The sequence below is a fragment of the Seriola aureovittata genome, chromosome 9, assembly GCF_021018895.1.
Source record: "Seriola aureovittata isolate HTS-2021-v1 ecotype China chromosome 9, ASM2101889v1, whole genome shotgun sequence".
In the NCBI taxonomy this organism is placed as follows: Eukaryota; Metazoa; Chordata; class Actinopteri; order Carangiformes; family Carangidae; genus Seriola; species Seriola aureovittata.
Window position 1 is genome coordinate 8,590,633 of NC_079372.1, and position 11,595 is coordinate 8,602,227.

General features: G+C 40.7%; 1 long non-coding RNA gene across 1 annotated transcript; it reads right to left on the reverse strand.

The window, feature by feature from the left end:
* Window positions 1-2,664: 2,664 nt before the first annotated feature.
* On the reverse strand, window positions 2,665-4,459 carry LOC130175239 (uncharacterized). The gene is made up of 3 exons (XR_008828715.1): window positions 4,421-4,459; window positions 3,578-4,210; window positions 2,665-3,459 (listed from the first exon to the last, which is right to left on the reverse strand). It is a non-coding gene; the product is annotated as an uncharacterized LOC130175239 (long non-coding RNA).
* Between the last annotated feature and the right edge of the window lie 7,136 nt (window positions 4,460-11,595).

Below are 11,595 nucleotides of genomic sequence, written 5' to 3' on the forward strand. Positions count from 1 at the left end.
ATTACATTAATTTAAATAAATTCAAATATTTAGATAATTTTAAATCATTTTAATGCAACCAAAACTATGGATAATCTAGTAGTGTTAAAGGGGCTATTTGTAAGTTTTCTCTGCCGCCAAACATGGTTTCTTGATGGGAGTGGGTGGTGGTGATTGTCGTTTGACAGGAGCTTCAGCTATCATTGCGTTTACGAGACAAGAGGTGATAATAGGCCCTCTGAGCAGTGCTATGTCTTGAGAGCAGGAAGGAAGCTACAGTGAGTCGAAAAGTGACAAGACAGACCGTAGCTAGCTGGTTAGCATGCTAACTTAAGTAGAAGATTAAATGTGATAGAAACAAGACTTAACATTGGTGTTGCTTTCCACCACTGCAGACAGCTCTTTGGGAATAAAGGAATGAAGTTTGATACTGAACGTTTCTTCTAGACTTGTTAGGTAAACAGCTGTTAATACTAATGCTTACTAAAAGCCCCTTTAAACTATTTTCAGCCATGTCCCCCGCTGCGGGCTTGTAGGTATGGCAGTGTTGGTTCAGACTGAGAGGTATTACTGGATGGAGTGCTACGAAACTTGGTCCAGACATTGATGGTCTCCAGAGGACGAATCCTAATGACCGTGGTGATCCCTTGATTTTACTCTCTACGACCACCATGAGGCTAACATTTGCAGTTTTGACTTTAATCTCAGCAGCTACTTAGCCTATTTGTCTTCTATTTGTCTTGCCCTCAAACTCTTTGTTCTGTGCACATTCATCAAATACATTTATTTTTTCCTTAACATCCCATTCTGACTTTCTAGTGTAATTAACTGCACTTCTCCGACCTAAAAGATAATATTGTATTTTGTCAGAGATCAGGAAAATTTACACAAAGCCAGTCTTTTCATCACTCAGAAATACTAAATTTGTCATAATGACGCATAAAAATTAGAACAAAGGAGAGTCTTTTCCTTCCATAGTGTCCTGGTCATGTGCTCAGACTCAGCACAGTTTGTTTTTCTTTTTTCCTATAATCATGGAAATCACATGGCATCAGCATCATGTTGAATGAATGGTTACTGGGTTGTGCAGAATCGAGGGTGGGGGAAAAAAGAAAATTCACAACAGATTCTGATGTGAAAACAACATGAAATAAGAAATAGTGACACGAGTCACATTTTGTCCAAATGAGAGACTTCCAATCAACGCATCACTTACTTAGAGTAAGAAATATACAGCAGCTACAGCTAAGAAAAGAAAGAGGAGACATGCTCTTTGTGCAGAGAGAACTGGGGGATGATGAAGCCTCACTGAAGAACTGAAAGCTGTAGGAAAAAGAATTCCTCAGAGGCTAAGTTTGTGGCAGTTTCCACCTGTTAAGGAACGTAAAGGCCATATTATTTATGCTGATTGGTCACATTTGTTGTATTTACTAATTACTATATTGTATTTACTAAATACAATTTTCTTTTGTAGTTCTACCTTTAAATATCTTCAAATATCTATTTTATCAAGGATAAATTATCTATCTTGGGCCTCAATAATTAATACATTCCAGAATTCAATTGTACAAGGAATTAATGACATTTGTCTCTTAAAAACTGTAAAACTTTTGCTACTGCATCTTTTCTACCATCTGTGATCAGTTTTGGCTCAGAGTACTGTATGAAAGAAGTTAGTGGATGTTTATTATTACAGGGTTATTGTACAGGGATTGTTTCTCATATTACATGACTGATAAAGTGTTCATTCAGAGTGATGGCATATGGGAAGGAACTGTTCCTGTGTCACATCTTGTGCTGTTTTAGTATACATCTTAGTTGAAGCAGGTTGGGTCCAAGGTGCGGGGGGTATGCAGGTATATTTCCTGCCCGCTGCCTGATGCTGGAGGTGTGCTGGTCCTGGATGGTTGGCAGGTCGGTCAGTTTATTTATTTGGAACATAATGCTAGTCACTCTGTTCTCTTTTTTTTCTCCTGTCTGCTCTGGTGGCTGGTTGGCTGCAAGCAGCCTCCTGACTGGTGCAACGACGTGTGTGGATCGATGATGTGTGATGCAGCCACCAAAACTCAGAGAGGCTGCTCCTTGCATAAGAATGCCTTATTTCACCATTTTCAAACTAAATACGTTTTGGTCACACACCTGTCTGAGCTACTGCGCTGAATGTGATTTTATCCGGACTCACCTGCTGCTTGCAGTCTGTCAACAAGTTGATGGTCCACTGACAGGTGGAGGCGGGCACAGTGAGCTGGGTGTCTCAGCTGTTTGTCTCTCTCAAACCACAGACATCAGGGCGACAGGCCTGTAGTCGCTGAGTCCTGTGATGGAGGGTTTCTTGGGGACTAGAATTAATGAGGGTCCAGTGTTTGAAACAGGAGGGGATGTCACACAGCTCCAGAGAGATGTTGAAAATGTCAGGAACAGGAGTATCATACGTTACTACTACTCTTACCGATGCTGCTTATTGATCCAGTATTTCAACGGTACTCTTATCAGTATTTTGTTATTTTTTAAGAGAAAAAAAGAAGCAAATTAAGAAATTAAAAACAGAATTAGGATTACTGTATTTTCTCATATGTACTGCAACAGCATTTAAACAATCACTGCGCAAATGTAAAATGAACAAACAATTTTTTACAGCAAAAGAACAAATCAGTATTAAAGACTGATTAAGGCTACATCCACACTGCTACATTTTCATTTTAAAGCACATCTCTAAATGATTATGAAAATGTAAAACAAATCATGAACAATTATTTACTGCAAAAGAAAATACAGTGGTATAGAGCAACATAGGTGGGGCACACATGTAGGCTGCAAAAGGCCTAGTATTTAATAGCCATTCCTCTGGAGAAAGACCTCTCCTGGCTTTTGGGTTCCCTGCAGTTGAAAATACCCTCTCCTACTCCTTCAGACTCCACCTCCTCCTGTTGATTCTGCTCTGCGTTTGTCTGGTCCGGCTCCTCCGACAGCCGTGGTGTTGCTCCTGTAACACTGGTCTCCACAGTTGTCTTCCTCAGCCTGTCACAGGTGGCGTCACTCACTGGTCTCACTTTAAATCTGGGGTCCATTGCTGTCACCTTCCATTCAGGAACGCTTGAATGCCCTTATCCTGATAGCGGTCGGAGAGGTCCCTCCACACCTTCACTTTGATGGTTGTGACCTACGTTGTATCTTCAGGCTTCACAGTGAAGTGCTCTTCTAACTTTTTGAGGATGGGTATGATCTGTCCACGGGTGGCATTCTTTTCAGATGACAAACACACAGTGTGGATACACAGAGGATTGTCATGAACAAGACAAACTCTTCAGCCTTATTTGAGTGGTCATCGTTCGAGTGTTCAGGTTGACCTTGGTCATTGCATTTCCCAGTGGTGTATCTAAGGCTGCTCCCTAGATAGCTGGATACTGCTCCGCTAATCTCTCTATAATAGGTTCAGTTCCATCTCGTCTTAATCCTGAAGGAGTGACTGTTGCAGAGGGCCTGAAACAATGACAAAAAACAACATTCATTGATTTATTACACACTTGATTATTTAATGAAATTATTAAATTTGGGAATTTAAAAAATAATACTTTTATGGGTTGAACTGGCCTCTTACCAAGGAGTTCATGCTTTTTCCTTCAAGACTTTTTTCGGTCTTCGACGACCTGTTGAACCACACGACCACTGCTCTAATTCAGGCTGCCCATTGTCAGATTTAAGGTACTCAGGACCCTCATGCAGACTCTCGGACAGGGTTGGTTCGGTTGAATGAACAAAGGAAATAAAAAACACAGTCTTACATGAAGGGATGAGGTAGGTCCAGTAAGGGGAAGCAAAAAATCTCAAAATACAAAAAAACCAAGCAAAAACACAGGAACACTACAAAACTTGACGGGAGCAAAGCAGGAGCAAAAAACAGAGAAATTGACGAAGACAACAGGACAAACTCACACAAAGAGAGCACATAACAAGACACAGTTGTAACACATTAGGGCGAGGCAGACAATCACAATGGACACACAAGGAAAACTATTTCAAAACAATGCAGGAAAGCAACTAAACAAAGTCCCTTCGGGGCAGACCACTGTAACGGTGAGATAGTGGTCTTGACTAAGGCTGATCCACCTGTCTGATGTGATAGCCGGCTTTGGCACATCCTTAAGCTCAGTGATCACACTGGCTTTTTCTGTCACCATGGTAACTCCTGGAGGGAGGGGTGTATTTGGGGTTGAGTGCCTTAGTCTTCCCCCTAGTAGTAAAGATTAAATCATGCTTCAGGTGTCGCATTACCTTTATTGAATTATTATAATTATGATTGTTGTTACGTATTGTATTATGGAGCGATGGGACTAACATATGACACTTTTATGCTAGTATATAATAAAAATTAATTCAACTCAGTATATACTTAAAGCCCTTGGTCATCTGTTGCAAAGATTTGTAGGCGTTTCACTGTTACCTTGGTTACGTCTCCTCTGTCATTCTCCCACTGGCTGCCTTCGTGAAGGGGTTTTGGGCTTGTTTTGAGCTTGGACCAGTGGTTGTAGAGGTGGGAATGGGTATGTTCATTGTAGCTGCAACTTTAACAAAAAAAAAAAAATCTTGAAGTGCAGACTTCATTAACTAAATCTGACCATTTGCTTTCAGATCAGAGAAGTCAGAGGTTCATAGATTTTATATTACAAATAAAATATGATACTTCAACTTTCCAACATTTTATAGAAATTGAAAGCCCTAACTTGAACATATGCTAAGTGTAAATGTCAGTACACTGTACATTGAGCTTGTGAAACATTTAATGCAGGACTTTTTCTTTGAGAGTATTTTTGCTGTGCAGTAGTTCTTCTGCAGCTCCCAAATCAATAAAATCCACCCCTGCTCTGAACAACAGATCACATGATGCTCTGACCATTTCAGATTGAATTTTTATGAATGCCTCCATAACAATCTGCTGGCTAATGGTTACTTTTAATCATTGTCAGCATCACCTTTCCAGTGAGATGTAGCCACATTTCTGAATGTTTAGATCTCCCCGCCATTGTCACAACTTTCTCGGTCTCTGTGTATGTGTGTGTGCTGCGCAGTGTGAGACAGGTTGCCCCGTGCCTCGCACTCAGGCTGACAGAGAAATCTCTCTTCTGGATTGGGAATAGCAAAAATGCATCATATAAACAAATGTCTTAATCAGAAACGAATTGGTGAGATAATTTCTCCAGTGCCGAAAGCAGAATCGGTAACGTCAGTGTTTAAAAATTTGATACAGGGGTTCTGCACACATCCCTAGACAGGAGGGTGGCACACCTTCTGGCCCAAGCGCCTTCCTGATCTTCTGTCTCTGAAAAAGCCGACACACATCCTCTTCGCAGATTCTCAGTGCACACGGGGAGGGGTGAGATGATTGCAGGAGGTGTTGTTGGATGTGTGATGTCAGCAGGTGAGGGGTGTGAACTAACAGAAAAACACATTGAGGTAGTCAGCCAGTTGGTGGTTCTCCACAGTGTTGGGGAATGGTTTCCTGTAGGTGGTAATGTCCTGCAGGACTCTCCACACTGACACAGGGTCGTTCGCTGAGAACCTTTTTTTTTTTAGCTTTTCTGTGTAACATCCTTTTGCTTCTCAGGTTTCCATGGTCAGTATGTTTCTGGCCTGGTTGTGCAGCACCCTGTCCCCTCTTCTGTTGGCCTCCTACATGGCCTGATTTAGCTGCCAGGGTTTAGTTGTAAACCAGGGCTTTTTGTTGTTGAAAGTGGAGGAAGTCTTAGTGGACACATATATATACTCACAAAAACTGATGCACAGTTTCACAGTATCAGTGAGTTCAACCAGGTCTGTAGTTGCACCCTCCATCTCCTCACAGTCTTGACCACAGGCGTTGCAGATTTTGGTATTTCGGCTTGTAAGTCAGGAGCAGATGAAACAGACAGTGATCAGAGAGTCCCCAAGCTGCACAAGGAACCAAGTGAAAGGTGCCCTTTAGTATTATATAGCAGTGGTCCAGTGTGCTTTTATCTCTGGAGGGACGTGTATGTACCATGCTGGTTATCTGGTCAGCCAGGTGTTATAATGCCTTACTAACACAGGCCTAGGGCGGGATGTAAATACCGACCAGAATAAAAGAGGTAAACAAGAATACAAGGATAGAAAGGTTCACAGTTTATGATGAGTTTCTAAGTTTGGACTGCACATTTTCTTAACACCGTGACATCTGTACACCAACCTTAGTTTATGTAAAAGCAGATTCCACCTGCCCTCGCTTTCCCTGAATGCTCTGTTACGCAGTCTGCTCAGTGCAGATGAAAACCAGACGGCTGTAATGAGCTGTGCGGGATGGACTCACCGAGTCAAGTTTCGGTTAAGCACAAGGCAGCCGAGCGTGACAAGTCAAAGTTTGTCCTGTTGATGATCTGCACTTCATCCATTTTGTAGGCAAGAGAACTGAGATTCGCCGGGTGGATGGACGTGATTGGTTTTCGAAAAAGCCGTGCTGTCTTTCACAGGTGCGCTTTCACCACCTTCACCCCAAGCTGATTCTCCTCTAAGCAAAATCTCAACAAAGCTCGGGTGACAGACTGTGGGGAGTGGACTGTCGGATTATCAGCAGTTCTTCTCTAGTGAAAGTAATCGTGTTGGAGCCGTAAAAGGTGAAATAGAAGAAAAACAGTGAAAGCACAAGAGCTAAAAAATTGAGGCGCCAGTTTCGTATACAGCTCTGTAACCTCTGTTACTTCACTCTGTGGTTAGCATGCTTTAGTTTAACCCCCTCTCAGAAACCTGATCTTAAAATCAATAGTGATCTTCTTTTAAGGGTTTTCTTGGACAACAATTCAGCCTTTGACACTTTTCCCGGTACAATTCTACTTCACTGCCTTAAGCACTGGCCTGTTATCACAGCTGTAGCTCTAGATTGGTTGGCTTATCTGTACTTCACTATTGCTTTCCGAAATTTGAAGGACGATGCTGGTGGTTTTGCATATTTTAGCCCACAGACTTGACATTACTACGGGCAATTTTCCAAAGAATTCCATAGTTCATGGTAATTCATCCATCACATCAATTATTCATCATTTAGTAGTCGTCGTTTTATCTTTGATGAAGCAAGTGAAAAGTGTGGACTGATTTGAGTGTGGGAAAACATCTCATATACATCACATTGTTTTACTTCAATGCATAATGTATCTCACTGTGTCTTAGGCATAAGAAAGAATCCATGAAAACACTCGAGGCTAAGATTGAGCACACATAATGATGAGATCAGTGTATTTTGAATTAGGGTTAATAAATCCATGCATTCTAAAGGCATTCACAGTGTATTGGAAAACTCAGAGTGAAAGTCTTTTAGATCTAAAACTCTGCAAATGGATTACAATTCTGTTTTATCTTTATTCTGGTTTTATCCATATGCTGTTTCCTTCCAGTATGTAAAAAAAATAACAGAGAGTATGGAGAGTCCACTACAGCTTAAGTCTGAATTTGATGAAAAGAATATTCTTATGGTGCAAAAGGGCCTTTTGGTCTGGTTACATATTAGCGTCAGCAAGGCTAGAGATTTTCTTTTAAGAGGAGCTGATTATTCTGACAGGTGTGATAAGAGGAGATCTTCTGGTCTTGGATGATGTTCAGAGGACTGAATGAGGAACATGAAATGGTAAAATTATATTCTCTGTGGTTTCAGGAATAAATCTTCAGTATGATTTAGGTCCCTGTTTAAATATTAAAGGCCAATGTTATATAGTTTTTTTTCCATTTTGTTAATTTTTTGCAGCTTCAACAGTGGCAGACTTTTACTAGGACATGCACGCTGTATATCTGGAAAAAAGCGTTGTGTTGTGATATTGTTTATTATTTGAATTCTGTCTAATCTAATCCAACACTCTGCCAGGCTGACAATCAAATTAGACTAATATCTTGTGTTATGTTATCCTGTGGATGGCTCTTTCATGAGGGAGGAGATTGGATCTTAATGCTCAAAAATGAAATTATGTATACTGGCAATGTAGCGCAATTTGGTTCAGTAAACCATACAGTCTAATAGAGCGAAGACAAGGACAGCTGCTGCATATGAATTGTTTGTTTTCAAGGAGTCTGCCCACCGGCAACAAATGCTTGACTTTGGTCTCGACAGATACACTTTCAAATTATGAGAAGTGGAAGTAGCATCAGAAAAAAAAGAGACAGATAAAATATAAAACCCAGCGTAAGACAAACATGAAGAAAAATCCATGAAACTGGGAGAAATGCTACAAGCAGTGACATGTCAGTGAATTTGGGAAATAAAATGTCTATTAAAATAAGTGATATCTCTACTACTGAAACCTTAGTAACTTTACTTCCTTGCTTTATTCATGGAAATCCAAAACATCCTGTGAATAATTTTTTTCAGCATTTCAACTGACTGTGTACACAAGGAAATTGGTATTTATCAAATGTACATATGCACAGCTGTGTTAACACGGCAAGGTCAGACATTATCTGCATCATCGGCGTATATCTTCCCTGTGAACATAAAAAAGCCAATCAAATATACTGACAATGCAAGCACTGGACGGTAGGATTAGTGTCCTTCTCCAGCTGTTGTAGTGCTGGCATTAATGAGCTCTGCTTATCAATGCCATCATGCTGAAATGACTGATGCATTTCTTTCCCTTGTAAATATATTCTAAAATGGCCCAAAATAACATGTTTACTTTCAAGTGTCAAAGGCCCAGTGCCGGAAGGAATTGTGACTGTTAAGCAAAGTAGAGTGACTTTGTCATTGAAGTCTGCATAGGGAGGGGCTTGTGGTGGATAGATGGATCAACAAAATCTCTTCCCCTTTCCAACTACAGTCTGTCTTATGGATAAAGATAGATAGATAGATAGATAGATAGATAGATAGATAGATAGATAGATAGATAGATAGATAGATAGATAGATAGATAGATAGATAGATAGATAGATCAACATTTCAGAGTGCACAGCAGAACGAAATTGTGTTGCACCTGGTTCACGAATATAAAAGTATTGCAATTATAAGAAGTTAATTTATAAATATTAATTTTGTTGTTTAGTTTGAGCTGTGTTTTACAGGGGCTATCCCTCAGCCTAGCTCTGATCCCACCATGAGTGCCGTGCTTCTGTTTTCTCTTGCACCGCTTACGTCTCTTCCACTGCTAGGTAGGCCGAGACCTCGTACAGTAACCAGGGTCAACTGTTGCTAAACTACTAGATGTACGTAGTGCTAGTGATGTTTGGCGATCATAGTCCAGTTTTGCTACGTTTGGTCAATAACGGGAGCCACCACAGCCACTGCCATATTGTTTTGCAGAATTAGTCCGAATCTGTTAATGGCACTAGACCATTGATCATCAGAATAAATATTGTATTCGCACAAGTTGTGAATGGCCACTCATGTTGTTATAAACACTAAAAAGCAGCACGTTCTTAACAGCCACCTTGAGCATCATATCTGTAACACGACCTGATGATCCTGGAGCTGTGTGCAGGAACTGATTTATTCGTTGCCAATATATGTAAATAACACTTGATGTCTGTCAGACTGCTGTAGACGAAAGTGTTTAATTTTCCTCGAGCTCTGACAGTCCGTCACTGTCAGAGCTGGTCTGGTCTGATATTTGATTTAATGGAGTCAGACAAGTAGCAGATATTAACTTCAGGTGTACAGTCGGAGCATTTACTTGTTGTCAAGACAAATAAAGTCAGTAAATTGTTAAATATAATGATATTATTTAATTAATTTATCACGTTCACATATTCTGTATATGTATCAACTGATAAATCAGATTACGTGCTTTAGAAATACGCGTTAACATCGTTTTCTGCAAAAACTGCCATCACACTCAGTTGATAAATGCAGCCCCTTTCATGTCAGTTGAAACACCAGTAAATCTTGTATGACAGTCACACAAATTCATGATTGACTTACACTTACACTTGGCTGCTGCAGTCCAGCTCACATTCACGCATAACTCCCCATCCTGAAATCCTGCTCGAATGCGGACCTGGCAGAGTGTGGGTGTGTTGGCAGATGGTTGTTCAGCAGGGGCATCTTGTTAAGGTGCAGCAGCCGGATCATGTCCATCTGTTTGCATACGCTGCCACTGCTCTCGCCTACGCTTGAATCTGCAGGGTTAATGCAATAGGCCAGGTGTGCAACAGGACAATGAAGCAGCAGCAGCAGCAGGTAGTGCTTTTCAATATGTGTTCATCGCATGAAGTGGGAGAACATCTTCTCTCTCCTAATTTTCTCGAGGTCAGAAATGTTGCTGAAATGACGTTTAAAGATTAAAACTGAGACTGTATTGCACCATAGCCTATTATGTAATGCTAATGTTTCATCTTCTTATGAGAGGTTAATGATTCCACTTCCACTCCTTTTTAATTTGTTATTTTCTTCCACACAATATGCTCACATATACATGAACATAAGGAGACAGAAGCAGCTGTGTCGAGTATAGTGTGGTTAGTAAGACTTGGCTTTCTCCATCAACAAGAAATACTCATGAATCTCGATCAATAGTCCTGTTTTGGAGATGCAGAACACTGTGACAAAACCAATTAGAGCTAAAAATCCATGTCAGCCTGCTAAGAGATTTCCCACAAAGACACTCTGTGTGTGTGTGTGTGTGTGTGTGTGTGTGTGTGTGTGTGTGTGTGTGTGTGTGTGTGTGTGTGTGTGTGTGTGTGTGTGTGTGTGTGTGTGTGTGTGTGTGTGCACACATCCAGAAAAACATGGCTAGCAACAGGGGGGGACAAGCAAACAGCAGCCACAACAGCTTACTATAGCTGACCTCCTTCTCAATGCATTCCTCTCTTTAGGCCTTCACATCTCCTCAAACTAACCATTGACACCCAAACATGCTGTTGAAAGAAATGTGTTGACTTTGTATATCAAGACAATCTTAAAGACACCCTCTGATGAAAAATCGAGAACATGTGGCTGAGTCTCTGCTAATCATATTGATTACCACTGCTGTTTCATGTGTCAGCTTAGCACAACGCCTGATCCAGATTTTTCAATGAGGAAATAAGCGTAGACGTGCTTACAGCCCTATTTTTTGATTTTATTTGACTTTTTATGTGGGGAAATCATGTTAAACAAAATATTAATCACAGCAGAGTATTTTTTACGTAGTTTAAAACATGTCTGGAGAGGAACCTTCATTACATTTAGCTTCAGCTTAGACTGCATTGTTAGAACAAATCCTTTGAGGCATTTGGCTTCAAGACTCAGCTGTGGTGTTTGCCACTTTGTTCAGTCTTGCTGATTATGGACAGAAAAAATGTTTTAGCATATATCAGATGGCAGTACTGGCCAGTCGGTCACTTCTCACCACATCTCAACGTTCACATGGATTAACATGAAATTCTCAACATTCATGGCCCCGAGAGGATGAAAAATACAAACGCTGCTGCTCCTCTGGCTTTTCCTCCTGTGCTTCTATGACTTTGACATGATGCTAGATTTATAGTTTTGTGTGTTATGGTTAGATGTTGCAGCATGGGAATGGCGGCTACTTGTGTAACGTTTGAAGCTATACTCTATCTTGTGCTTCCTCAACTATGTGGATACACATTGGGTCTATGGCGAAAACTTGCGTTGTCTATAATCCATCTTAACTTTGGTGAAGTGGTTTG